Here is a 12,075-nt window from a genome sequence, read left to right as displayed (position 1 = left end):
ACATTGCTGTGGCACTAACCTTTTTTGCACCAATCTAATACAGAGGTTGCTGCAAATAATAACTGAGCTTGCTTTGTCCCTTATGTGGCTTGCATTTTCCTTTATTTATTTATTTATTTATTTATTTTAGGAAACATTACGTAAACAGTGAAGTGAGCCAAATTTAGACTGATACCTAGACTTGTCATCTAACAGATGGGACAGAATCAAGATTAAGAAACCAATGGACAGTAGCAGAATCTGTATGATTAATGGCTTGGGGACAAAGGTATTTTTAAAGCTGTCTCACTAGCAGCACCTGAAAATGCATTTAAGGGTGGTTTTTTTTTTTTTTTTTTGTTTTGTTTTGTTTTGTTTTGTTTTTTTTGAATGATATAAAAAATACATGAAAAGTGACAGAGAAAGACTGAACCAATCGAGTAGAGATGGTTGAATTTTGCCTTTGATTCCTGGAGAATATATTGCTAAGAACTAGAACAGATTGTCCTTAGATATGCACTCCAGGGAAAAATATTAGTCAAATTGCCTTACCATGATTTTTCTCTTTCCTTCATACAAGCATAAAACAAACAAACAAAAAAACCCTGCCTTCTTATATACAAGATCTGAGAAGAGATTCATACCATGTATAATTCTGTTACTTCTGATCCTGCTGACCAGTTGTTTCTTCAGTTATCCATAAAGACCAAGAGTCATAGAAAATTTGAAGAAAAAAAAATGTTTGTCAAAGATGTGTGCTCCAATGCACAAACAATAAGTAAGACCAGAAAATACTTTTCCTGTGTTATAATGCAGCCCCTCCATCCCCAGAAATTCACTGTTTTTCCTCAGAGAAAACATTTATTAGTTCTGTGCACTACCCTGAAGTAGGTAAACCTCACAACTGTAAGACCAATGGTGGCAAAACAGAGGATCTCATATACAGTGAACAAATTACATATAAAATTACTTTTGACAAGCTCAGTGAAATCAAATGCTGTCACTGCTTGTGACAGTCTACCTCACCAACCGTATTGAATTTGCCTAGATACATGTACATCCCTGAGAGCTGAAACTGCAGATGACTGGCCCCAAAAGATCTAGGTATGGAAGACCAACAAACTCCCATGTGAAAACTATATCAGAGTATGGAAGATAAACTCACATATAACTCCACTACGCAAAATTAAGTAATAGAATTACCTGACCATTTTCTGGGACAAATTCTTGCTGCTGCGTATTTATTTATTGAAGATAATACTTATGGCCAGATACCTCAGGCCTGTGTTCCTGAAGATACTTAATTAGTCTGTGGCTAACACTTTCTCCAATTTTTGTATTAAATGAAGTCATATATAACTTCAGATCTTGATCAACAAATATTGCATGCACTTGATTTAGAGATTAAAAAAGATACTGAAGGTGGTGTTGGAAGAAGTTCCTATGTTATTACTTCTATTACACTACTACCTCAATCAGAAACAGATCTTTGGGGTAGAGATTGTACAAATATAATTATTTATAATTATTAATACAATTAAATTAATAAGAAATAAAATTAATTATAATTATAACTTATTCACCAGGGACACAACAGAGGTGAGAATTCCACAGCAATAATGGGGTGCATACCATGTACAGAAGGTGCTGGAAAGGAAGCATGGCAGTAGGATGGACTGAAAGCATGATGAAGTCTAAGTAAACAACAGCAGCACAACAAAAAATGAACTGAGGTGCATTTGTGATGTTACAGGAGTCAATGAGCTTCACTTCTGCTCCTTGGTAAAGGGACTACTAAGTACTGTGCTGGGGAAAAATGCAGGCACGCTTCATTGTCTGCCTCAGACCAAGTACAATGTCATAAATCATTAGAACGGAATCTAGTATTAATTATACGTAGTTTTAGTTTATCTCTCACAAGCCTGAGTGAAATGCAATGCAGCTTTAATAGTCTCAAAGTATTAATAAGGAAAATATAGATCAGTCAAACTCTAGCTTTCATAATTGTTAAACAATTAATTATTGCACCATTTAGTGAATGATTACAGGTGTTGTATGGGACTGATTTTTTAGCAGAAGTTGCAGATCATTTCTGTACCACTTTAAAACTTCATTTTAAAAACATTCTTCATGCAGTAAAAAAGCTGAAAAAGCCAGAATGTGTTTAGGCTGTATAAATGGACTATGACCTTCTTCATTTCATGTTTAAAAAAATAAAAGATATTGAAGTGATGCATAGTTACAGCAACCCTGAGAAAACAGCTAAAAGTGTAACTTCAAACATACTATTTCATAGCCAAATCAATTTCTGAAAAACCTCACAAAGTAAAGGACATACCAGTAAGCCTTTCATGTTATTTACACAAATTATCAAAAGAAATTAACATTGACAAACTTACCTAAATTTAGGAGTGAATTATGTTCTCCTTCTCAGAGTCAGCTTCAGTATTTTAACAAGAAACTTATCAGAACCATAATGTAATTATTTATAAATATATTTTTCACTAATCAGTTGAATGTATGTTTTGTATTCCTAGCTGCAAATTACAGCGATAATAGGAACAGACCTACTCTATGTGCTATGAAGCCTTTAGCCACACATTGCACTACTTACCATTCAGAACAGACCTTCCAGTTCAGAAAGTGCTGAATGCATTACCATGCCCATTGTCAAAAAACTCTGCTAGACGTATCATTTATCTCTATTGTGGTAATAAAGAGATTCCTGGCATTCTGGTATTAAGAAACCAGAAGTAATATATTAGTTTTAATTTTCCTCTGCTACTTAAAAATGAACACATATGATAGAGCACATAGTTTAGAAGACTATGAAGATAGTGTCCTATCAAATGACAGACTGTCTGGTTGATTTACATGAAGTACCAAGTGCTCATATGAGAAAAGGTTAAAATTAGATTGACGAGCAAATGTGCTACCAGACTGCTGGCTGACAAATGGCAAAGTTATGCCAATGTATTACTTATTCTGGAGGCGCCCAAGAAACAAGCAGGAGGATAGTAATTCATGTGCTAGAATACATTCACGTTTAGCATAAACAAAGAGTCCTCAGGGTCTGCAACAGGAACATATTAGCTATAAGTAATTTCTGTCAACAAATAAGTCAGTGGTAAAATTTGATTATTAGATACGGAATTTGAAAGACTTATGATTTCTTAAGTCAAGAGCAGGCTGCTTTACTGTCATTTAAATTAGTTCAGAATAATGCCCTGTTGAATGACTACATTGTTCTTCAGATAAATTGGCTATTGTGGCTACATCCTCCTTCCTCCTACCAGTTAGACAATGCAAATACAAATTAGTCATGTAACCTTTCACTGTGGCTCTCAGACTACAGTCTGATTGTTTCTCAGTCATTGCGAAGAGTAGCCTAGTTAAATGATGGTAATTCCTTTGTCTTTCTCCTTTCTTTTAAGGAAGTTCTCCTGAGATCCATGCAGTCAGCTACATGAATGTTTGTTTAGAAGTGTTGTCTGAGAAAAAATAAAAATAAAAACTCGTCTAACTGAAGACGCTTTGGTTCTTAAAATTCAGCAGCAAACATGCATCACAGCCTAACCTTTTTGCTCTGGGTACTCAGCAGATTTGAAAATAAAGCTGTATGAGAGATAGGTGCTAAAATCATCATGTCAGGGATACAGAATGCTTCTGTAAGCATTAGCTTTAATAAGTAGCAGCTGGATAATGGTGATAATGAATAATTACCAATCATATGTCTCAATTTTGTCTACAAACTGGATATAAGATTGTGAAAGAGATAGAAATGAGTTAAATTACTGACAGCTGCTACTTTTTAACTCACGGCTTAACTAGTTAATACTTAAAATTAATAAAGTTGTTCCTTTATCAGGTGGACAATACAAAACAGGATCTTTCTCCCTCTGCTGTTAATGGAAATTCAGCAGCTCACTCCTGTGGAATTGCAGGCTATAGGGTGAATTTTTAAATATGTAAACATGAATTAAATAGGATTTTACAAAGCAGACAATATTGCTTGATCCCATTCCTCATTGGAACAACTTTTTTTGACATTTTGTTAATATGAAGCTACGTTAAAGCCTTAACAGACCCAAACCCATTTGTCAACCTGTTTCCTTGGGGAAAAAATGTTCTTATTCCCTTTCAAATAGCCATGACAGACAGCATGTTAGGAGAGGGAGCTAATTGTCCCTGTTAGTCATCACCTTGTCAGGATGACTGGCAGCCAGTAGACTTCAGACTTGCTTGAAAAGCTAAAGCTAGTTAAGATCTCCTTAAGTGTGGAATGGAGAGACACCTTTAGACTTGTTACCCCTTGGTGACACCTGAAAAACTGGTCTGATATTTTATGCCAGGTCTTTAATATGTCTAGTAGTTTCTTCTTCTTCCAAAACTACTGTCAGGTAACAAGGGAGGAAAAAGGGGAACCCAAGGTCTGAATCACAGCAGGGTCTCCTTCTAGCCTCCTCCCCCAGCAATATTATTCTTGCAAGTGAGCGATGACCAGGGACACGTAGGAGCAACTTGTTACCATCTAAAATAATCCACTAGGGTGCAAAATAGCCTCTATAAAAAGAGTAACTATTTCTGGAAAAATCTCTGCTTTTTTAGACTATAATATATTGAATGGAATTTACCATCTGAGTCTTCACAAGTAACTGTTGGAAGCAGCTATTAAAGCAGGTATTAGGCTAGATTCAGATCTTGTACAAACAGTTGTAGTTCCTGTGAATATGATCACACTGACAGGCTGGTTTCAGTCCTCTAGGCAAAAGAGAGGCAAAAAGTGAGAGACGCTAGCAGAGCATCTGCTAGTTAGATCAAAAAAAGTCTGTCTCGTTGGCAGAGCTATTGTCCTTTGGTCACACCAATCCTAATTTGAGTCCTGCTTGCAGCAGCATATAAAACCTGTGACAAACATAGTCATGCTGACATTGAGGTGGCTGCCAAAAGAAGATAATCACAAGTGCTTGAGACTGCAAAGGAAAAGAAAGAAACGCGGAGAGAAAAAAAAAAAGAAGCTTTCAGGTCTGAAGTTTGCAAAATAAAATAAAATTATTGGACTTCTTTTTCTCCTCAATCCTGGTTCAATATAAAAAGCAATCCTCAAAAATTACAAACACACGCCTGGATCAGATCCTTGCCCAGAAATACAGATCTGTGTCTGTTCACTGTTTAGCCTAAGGCTAGGGCGTATGCAAAACAGAAAAGTACTTTATATTTCCAGACTTACAATATTTTGTACTTGTTATTCACTAATGTCTATGAACTGTCCTATTTGTTCTGGTTGCTCTTTGGGTCTTTTATTTTGTCTGATACAGCAATTGGCCTGTCCAGAAGTGATTCATCTAATTACTTTGAAGAGTGACAAAATCCCTGGCAGAGATTAACAAATACTTCTTGTAGTCCACATCTAAGAAAAAGATTGTGTAGGTCAAAATTGCTGGCCTCGCCTTGGTCATTAATGATACAGTATAAGGCTGAGTACCCAGCAGAATTAGAGGTGAACCGTCTGAAATGTGTACACAAGCTGATTTCTCTTGATCAAAAGGGATGCTACAAAAGGCTTCTGAGACTGGAAGCACTAACATCCTGTGGGGATTATGGTTAATTTATTCATTAGATTCAAGCTGTACTGCAGACAGAGACAAGGCAGCAAAAATAACTATTGTTGCTGTTGCCCTCCTCCCTCTTTCCCCATCTCTACTAGCAATCTGGATAGATACAGAAGAATTCATCTTTGATGACCACTGAAAGGTCTTCTTGAGTGAACTTTGCAAAAACGAGCAGACTTTTCTGTATCAACCCAAATATTTTGCACACTTTTATTTTTGATATAGAAGTTTCATTTAGCCCTCAAGGTGCCAATTTATTTTCAGAGCTTTATTTCATTCCTGCAAAAGGTGTTTGTCTCTTTTATGCTTTGTTGTGAATGAATATAATTTTAATTGTCTCAGCTCTTATGAAAATAAAACTATAATATAGGGATGCTCCCAAGAGTATATGCAAATAGACTGGCTTTGAGTTAATGGGAAAAAGGGTTTCTAGGTCTCTTCTGAGTTGAGTCTTTGCAGTGTGCTTGGCTTCTCCAAATTTCCTTTGCTGTTTTGTTCCTGTTGTATTCCTCTGTCACATACACGCTACTTGTCAATTTTCCCTGACCCTGCCTGGAACACTTGTGTTTTTGATGATACTTGGTTTTGTTTAGATTCCTTATTTATATATTTATTTATAAATATTTATATATTAAATATAAATATTTAAATGTCCCCACTGGACAGTGAAAAGCACCCTTATGAATTTCTTTGCCGAAAATAAAATTAGGTTTTGTTTTATTTTGTTTTGTTTTTCTCTCCCTGATCGTAGGATAAAACCCTTCTGGTGGCTTCCTGATGAATAATAATACATTATTGGAAATGTGAGCACTTGCATTTTATCTTGCAAAAGTGAGAGGACGCAGTGTTTTTAATAATATGTAACTATAAATGCACCCTAATTACAGCCTACAAATGGGAGTTCACCTTTTTGATTATGTCAGCTTATAACGAAGATGCCCTCTGGTGGCTGCGAGATAAGGTGTTTAATCTCGGGTAGGAACAGCACTGGGATAGATGGGGGGGTCTCCCCAGTCTGTTCCCTGACTGCACCAGCAGTCAGAGGAGGAGGCTATGGGGACAATGAGATTAAGACCAGTAGAGAGTGCTCCCCCTAAGCCCAGGGCTCTGCCATCTCCCATGCATTTGTGCAAGTCCCACTGAAAAAGGACGGCTCCCCAAGGTTGGGCTTGTTGATGAGCACAACGTTGCTGAGCAAATTAACTGCAGCCTTGAAGCGGGGCAGGACTGCGCATTGCAGGGCTGATCACATGTCCCCATCTGGAACAGATGAGCTGTGCATACGCTTACTGTAATACACGCAATGGTATGTTGTGTCCTGAATTGTTTTCCCAGAGATGACTGGCTAGTTTCATCTGCAAAATATTTTCAGGAGAGGAATTCCTGGAACTGCTTTTTTTTTTTTTTTTTCTTTTTTTTTTTTTCATATATATAAATACATATATATATGAACTCTGGATATTCAACACTCCAGTACCAAAAATTTGCCCTCAAATGGTGAGTAAATCTTTGCAATTTTTAGAGATGTTACAATGAAGATGAAGCTAGACCACACTCTTAAATACATTTTACTAAGAATCAACTACATTAAAAAAGCTGAAACTTGGACTTGGCTTTTAAGATTTATCTTCCCATTTTTGTATGAAAGCTTACTTCCCTACTACTCTTTTTGCTCAATAATTGCTGTGGTTCAGCTCACTAAACAGCGACTGCATGAGCAGCAATGTGCTTTTTCTGGTGTGAAGCCCGTAACTTGGTGTGGAGCTGCCTCCATTCCACTCACATAGGCAGCATCTTCCTACTGACAGCTGGAACTATGGAAAGTGAGCAGAGCACGGCTGGAGGAGGTCATGAACCTAAGATACACGCAGCTTGTAACTTCTGGAGCATTTCTTATTTCTTGCAAACTACACCAGCCCCTCTTAAAGCTGTTTAAAATCCACTTTTTTGTTCTGTACTGGCAAGAAGCAGTTGACACCTGGAGCTCTTTGAATACCCACTCCCCTGGTTACACTTGAACAAGATTTTCTTCACACCAGGGAGGCCTGGAGCATGTCACCCCACAGCCCCTGCCGCCAGCCCCCCTCTCCCCGGGGTTAGCTGCCTGTGCACCCCGCATCCCAGCCTGACACAGCCCAGCTGCTGGGCCTTGGCAGGCTGCTAGGGCAGCGCCGTGAGAAAGCCCGGGGAGAGTTGAGAAAGGTAAAACTGCAGACAGGGGTAGAATTGTTGAGATGGGTTGCCGGTAGCTCAGGGATTCAAGAGGGAAAGAAGCACCGCAGAAGTGTGTAAATACCACCTTGAGAGAACTGAGGCAGCTCAGGCAGCATCAGAGGGGTTTGCTGGGGTGAGGCACCAGTGTCAGCAGCACTGACACAGCTCAGCAGGAGGTGAAAATATGGTGAAGGTCTGCTGCGGGACTGACCCTTCCCCACCACACGGTGCCTGCCTGGCCCACAGATCCATGCGGGGGCCTTGCTGGGTGAGCAGGGCTGGAGGCTAGCAAAGGCCTCCCTTTCCTTTCCGCGTGTCACTCAGTGACTGCTTTATGCTCCTAGGTACCTCTGTGCTGCTTACAGATACTCTCTGAGCCTGAACAGCTCGATACAAATGAGAGGTTGTAACAAATAGCTGTAAATACATTTTCAGATTTTCCACATTCACTAGAAAGAAAAAGAAAAGCAGAGCATTTTCTTGTCAATGTAAAAATATTTCCCACTGGGGAAGGTCTGAAGTACACAAAAGAAAAGTTACTTTCCACTGTTGCTTATTTACCAAAACATCTGACTTAGTTGTAAATTTTCTTTTGGCTTTAAACCCTTGCTTTTACCCTTAAGTATGTGCTTTACAGATACTGCTAGAAAGCATCAACTCTACGTATTTCAGGCGTTGAATTTCACCTTTCAATTACAGGTGGTGAGAATATGGGGGGAAATTCTTACTGTGAATTACTTCTTTAGGGTCAGTAGAGTGTACATGCAGAAATCATTTTCCAATTTTTGTTTCCTCTTGGTAACATTAGCACAATGGTCTCTAAATCAATAAAGGTACTTATAAAGCTGCCTGAGCAAGTTGATCTGAACACCTATAGTGAGTGTGCATGCAGGAAGCCTTTAGGGTGCCACATGCCTTCATTCATGAAGTTGGCAAACTCTCTATCCCGGCGAAGCTGCTGAAAGAGAACATATTATTCAGCTGAAGGGAGACTGACGAAATACAGCAGAATTCAGAACAACACTGATGTAAGCATTGAGTGAAGGGATACTGTTGAAAAAGGCAAGATGGATAACTTAAGCAGCTAAAGCTTGCCTGTTGACAAGCTGTCCTTTCTTCTGTGGCAGGGGAAAAATGCAGTAGTGTTTTCCTGTGATATGATTTCTCAGATGGTAGATGCAGCTAGAGCTGTCCTGAAAAGGAAAGACTTACTCACTCCACAGGCAGGCTTTTACACACTCCCTCTGGTCACTGCATTGTAAATCTTCACTGTTCTGACATCAGTATGGCTTTTCTTAGGAGCCGGAGAAGAAGTTGCCAAACAGAATAGGTTTTGTATATTCTAACCCCTATTCTGGAGAGAATTAATGGTCCAAGTGCGAAAGCCAAAAGCCTCAGATTTGTTTGGGTTAATCAATGCCAGAATTTGTTGGCTAGGAAATGATACAGATGATCTTTCACAGTTGAAAGAGTATGTCAGTGTTGCAAGTGTCTGGAAGGTAATAGCATATACGTCTTAAACGCCATCAAATAACACATTGGCTTTCAGAACAAGACGTTGCTGGACAGGGTAGGATTGAGTATCTTATTCCAACGCATGTGCAAGTTTGCAAATAATTTTGGAGTGGTTGATCAAAGCAACAGGAGCAAGTGCAGTGCAGTGTGCATGGCAGGAATAGGAGTACTGAACTCACACAAATATTCTGGCACTTAAATGGATTTCTCATATGGTGTTAGCTGTTGCTGAGGAAAGTGAGGTGGCACAGTTCTGGCTAATCATCCAGATTGTCTTGTGTGGTGAAGGTACCATAACATAAATTAAACCTAGAAGGGGAGAGCCATAAAAGTGAACAACAAAAACTAATCAACAACAACAAAACACTGACAGAGTACCAGGGAAGTGCTTTACTCTGACCCTCATCACAATTATTGTAGCCTAATACATTCAAACAGTCATTAGCAGGACTCTGCTGATCAACAGCACTTTGTTAACTTGCAGTTAATGCATTGCTTGCAATAACCTTGTACCTGCACAGTTTGGCAAATTTAGAAAACAGAGAAAGATAAAAGATTTTGCTCATCCCATACAGAAAGACTAGTTTCCTAGTTTGTAGGAGCTTGTACCACCAACAAACAATATGGCCTGTCCATAATCTTGCAGAAAATACTTGTATCAGGATAAGAATCACTCTCCATGATTATGATACTTATCAGTATTTGCTAACAGGGAAAAGACTTTATTAGCAGTATGATTGCAAGGAGGGTTCAAAAACAAATTATTTGCATCAGAGTGGAATCAATGTTTGAACAAGCCAGTTGATAATAATTTTATTATCTATAATAAAGTATATTGCATAAAAATATTGCATTATTGCAGATTGCCTGATAGAAATGATACACACAACCTTATAATACCAGCCAAAAGGTACTAATCTGAAAGTGCTCATTCTTATCAAATATAGTTGGAGTTAGAGAACCAAGTTTATCATAGTGCTAATTAGAAAAGCAAATAGTCAAAGCCCTTCCAACATGCATTATTCTGAGTTTGTTCCAAAGAGCTTTTGTGAGGTAGTATCCATTCAGAAAGTCTACTTGTAATTTGAAATAAACTCAGTATGATGGTGAAAGAAAGAATGTAATAAAACCCTTTGGAAGTTTACTGTATTCATCTTCTTATCCATGGCATTTTACACAGACAACACACTGGGCCAGTCAGTATTATTACAAAATGGTAAACTGGCATTTTATTTTTTCAGTTACAGGAGTGTGTTTAAGTAGCACACAGTGTGAGATTTTTTCTCCTCATTAATAGAAGCCATTGTCGAGGACATCTTTATTGCCTTAAGCTACCGTAAATCACAAGTTTCCTAACCACTAGGTGAGTCTCTTTCACTTGTTCCACTGAAAACACAGTTAGTCTCAGTATCTCACATCAGCATGGTGTAGCTGGGAGCCTGGGCTGCACATTGCCTGTACGGTGACCCCAGTCAACGCATCCAACAGGCTGCCTACCCTATTGCAGGGCTGGTGAAACACTTGGAGTATGTCCAAAATATGGCTGTAATGTAAAATGTGTTCTCTGGGGCAGCACAGCCTGGCGTCAGCAAGCCTCCCTGCTGCCTGCTCAGTGCTGATGGCACTGGGCCTTCACGCCCCTGTTCTCTGCTGTCCAGAGCACCCATGGGTGCCCAAGAGAGAGTCAGACATGAAATGTCGTTGTGGACCGTGTGAGTGGTAGATCATTTATTTAGCTGAAGAGACGCGCTCATTGATATTTTAGTCTATTTCATTTCCAAGCCTTACTTTGAGCAGGGCAATCCTCTGTCTGATACACAGCATCAGCAGTGGTGATCTTGCCAAAAAGATGATAAAATCAGAGATTACCTTTCAAGAAAAAAGGTCTTAACGATTGCAGCTGGAAGACAGACACTCAGGATGATTTCGAATTCCACCGGAGTATTACTTCTCTCCAGAACGGGGTATTCCAGCCAACTCTGCTACAGTCGGGACAACTGGAGCACTTGTAGGCTGCAATTCAATGCCAGGAGCTACCAGAGATCCCCATCTCCACCCTTACTCCCCCCCCCAGCACTGGCTTGCATTCACAACTGCAGCGTCCAGCCCTCCCAGTGCAGGCTGAGGAAGAGAACAGCACGATTCTTGCATTCAAATCAGATATATTTGATGATTTATTTTTTGTCTTTCCTGTTTTGTCTGAAAGAGTGAGTGACTTGTAATGTGGTTTGAAAGAGTTAAAATCTGATTGTAAAGAATGACAGAGGAGGGAAAAACCCAGACCTTCAAGCACAAAGCAAGGCTGAGCACTTCAAAGTGAAGGTGAAGTCTTTATCATAACCTGTTTGGGTTTTCCCCCAGTAAAGGAACAGCTGAAGGAAAGACAATGCATTTTCTTTTTTTTGGATCTTTTTTATTCAAAAGTTTTCAAAGAAATAAAACAGAAAAAAGCTAACAATCTAATCAAATTTACAGTTCAAAAATGTCTTTTGGCGTTTAACAACAAGTCCTAGGAAACAAAACTACAGAGTTATCTTGAACCGGACAAATAAGTTACCACTGGCAAGTTTGTGGCACTAGTAAAACAAAAATAAAAAATTAACTCTCTTGATCATATAGATATCTCTATGAAAATCTTTTTTTTTTTTTCAATCTGTACAAAAGGTCTTTCTTCATAAATTAATTTTTTATAATTTAATGGCTGTCTACTATGTGATGTTTAAGTAACTGATTATTTCTTTATGTACAGAGGTTA

The 12,075-nt window shown here is 38.7% G+C and overlaps 1 protein-coding gene across 2 annotated transcripts in view; it reads right to left on the bottom strand.

The window, feature by feature from the left end:
- The window catches only part of ITGB6 (integrin subunit beta 6), a 53,510-nt gene extending 50,705 nt beyond the window's left edge, over positions 1-2,805 (bottom strand). Inside the window, exons 1-2 of one of the 2 annotated variants that reach the window (XM_084524221.1) lie at positions 2,594-2,805; positions 624-666 (exon numbers count right to left, since the gene is read on the bottom strand). The gene's annotated coding sequence lies outside the window, so the exon portion shown is untranslated. The remainder of the gene's footprint in view (positions 1-623; positions 667-2,593) is intronic. The other variant, XM_084524220.1, reaches the window with a different exon arrangement.
- Between the last annotated feature and the right edge of the window lie 9,270 nt (positions 2,806-12,075).

Source organism: Aythya ferina (assembly GCF_964211825.1).
Source record: "Aythya ferina genome assembly, chromosome: 6".
Classification (NCBI taxonomy): domain Eukaryota; kingdom Metazoa; phylum Chordata; class Aves; order Anseriformes; family Anatidae; genus Aythya; species Aythya ferina.
Note: the sequence above shows the minus strand (reverse complement) of the source record. Positions and strands in the feature narration are given on the sequence as shown.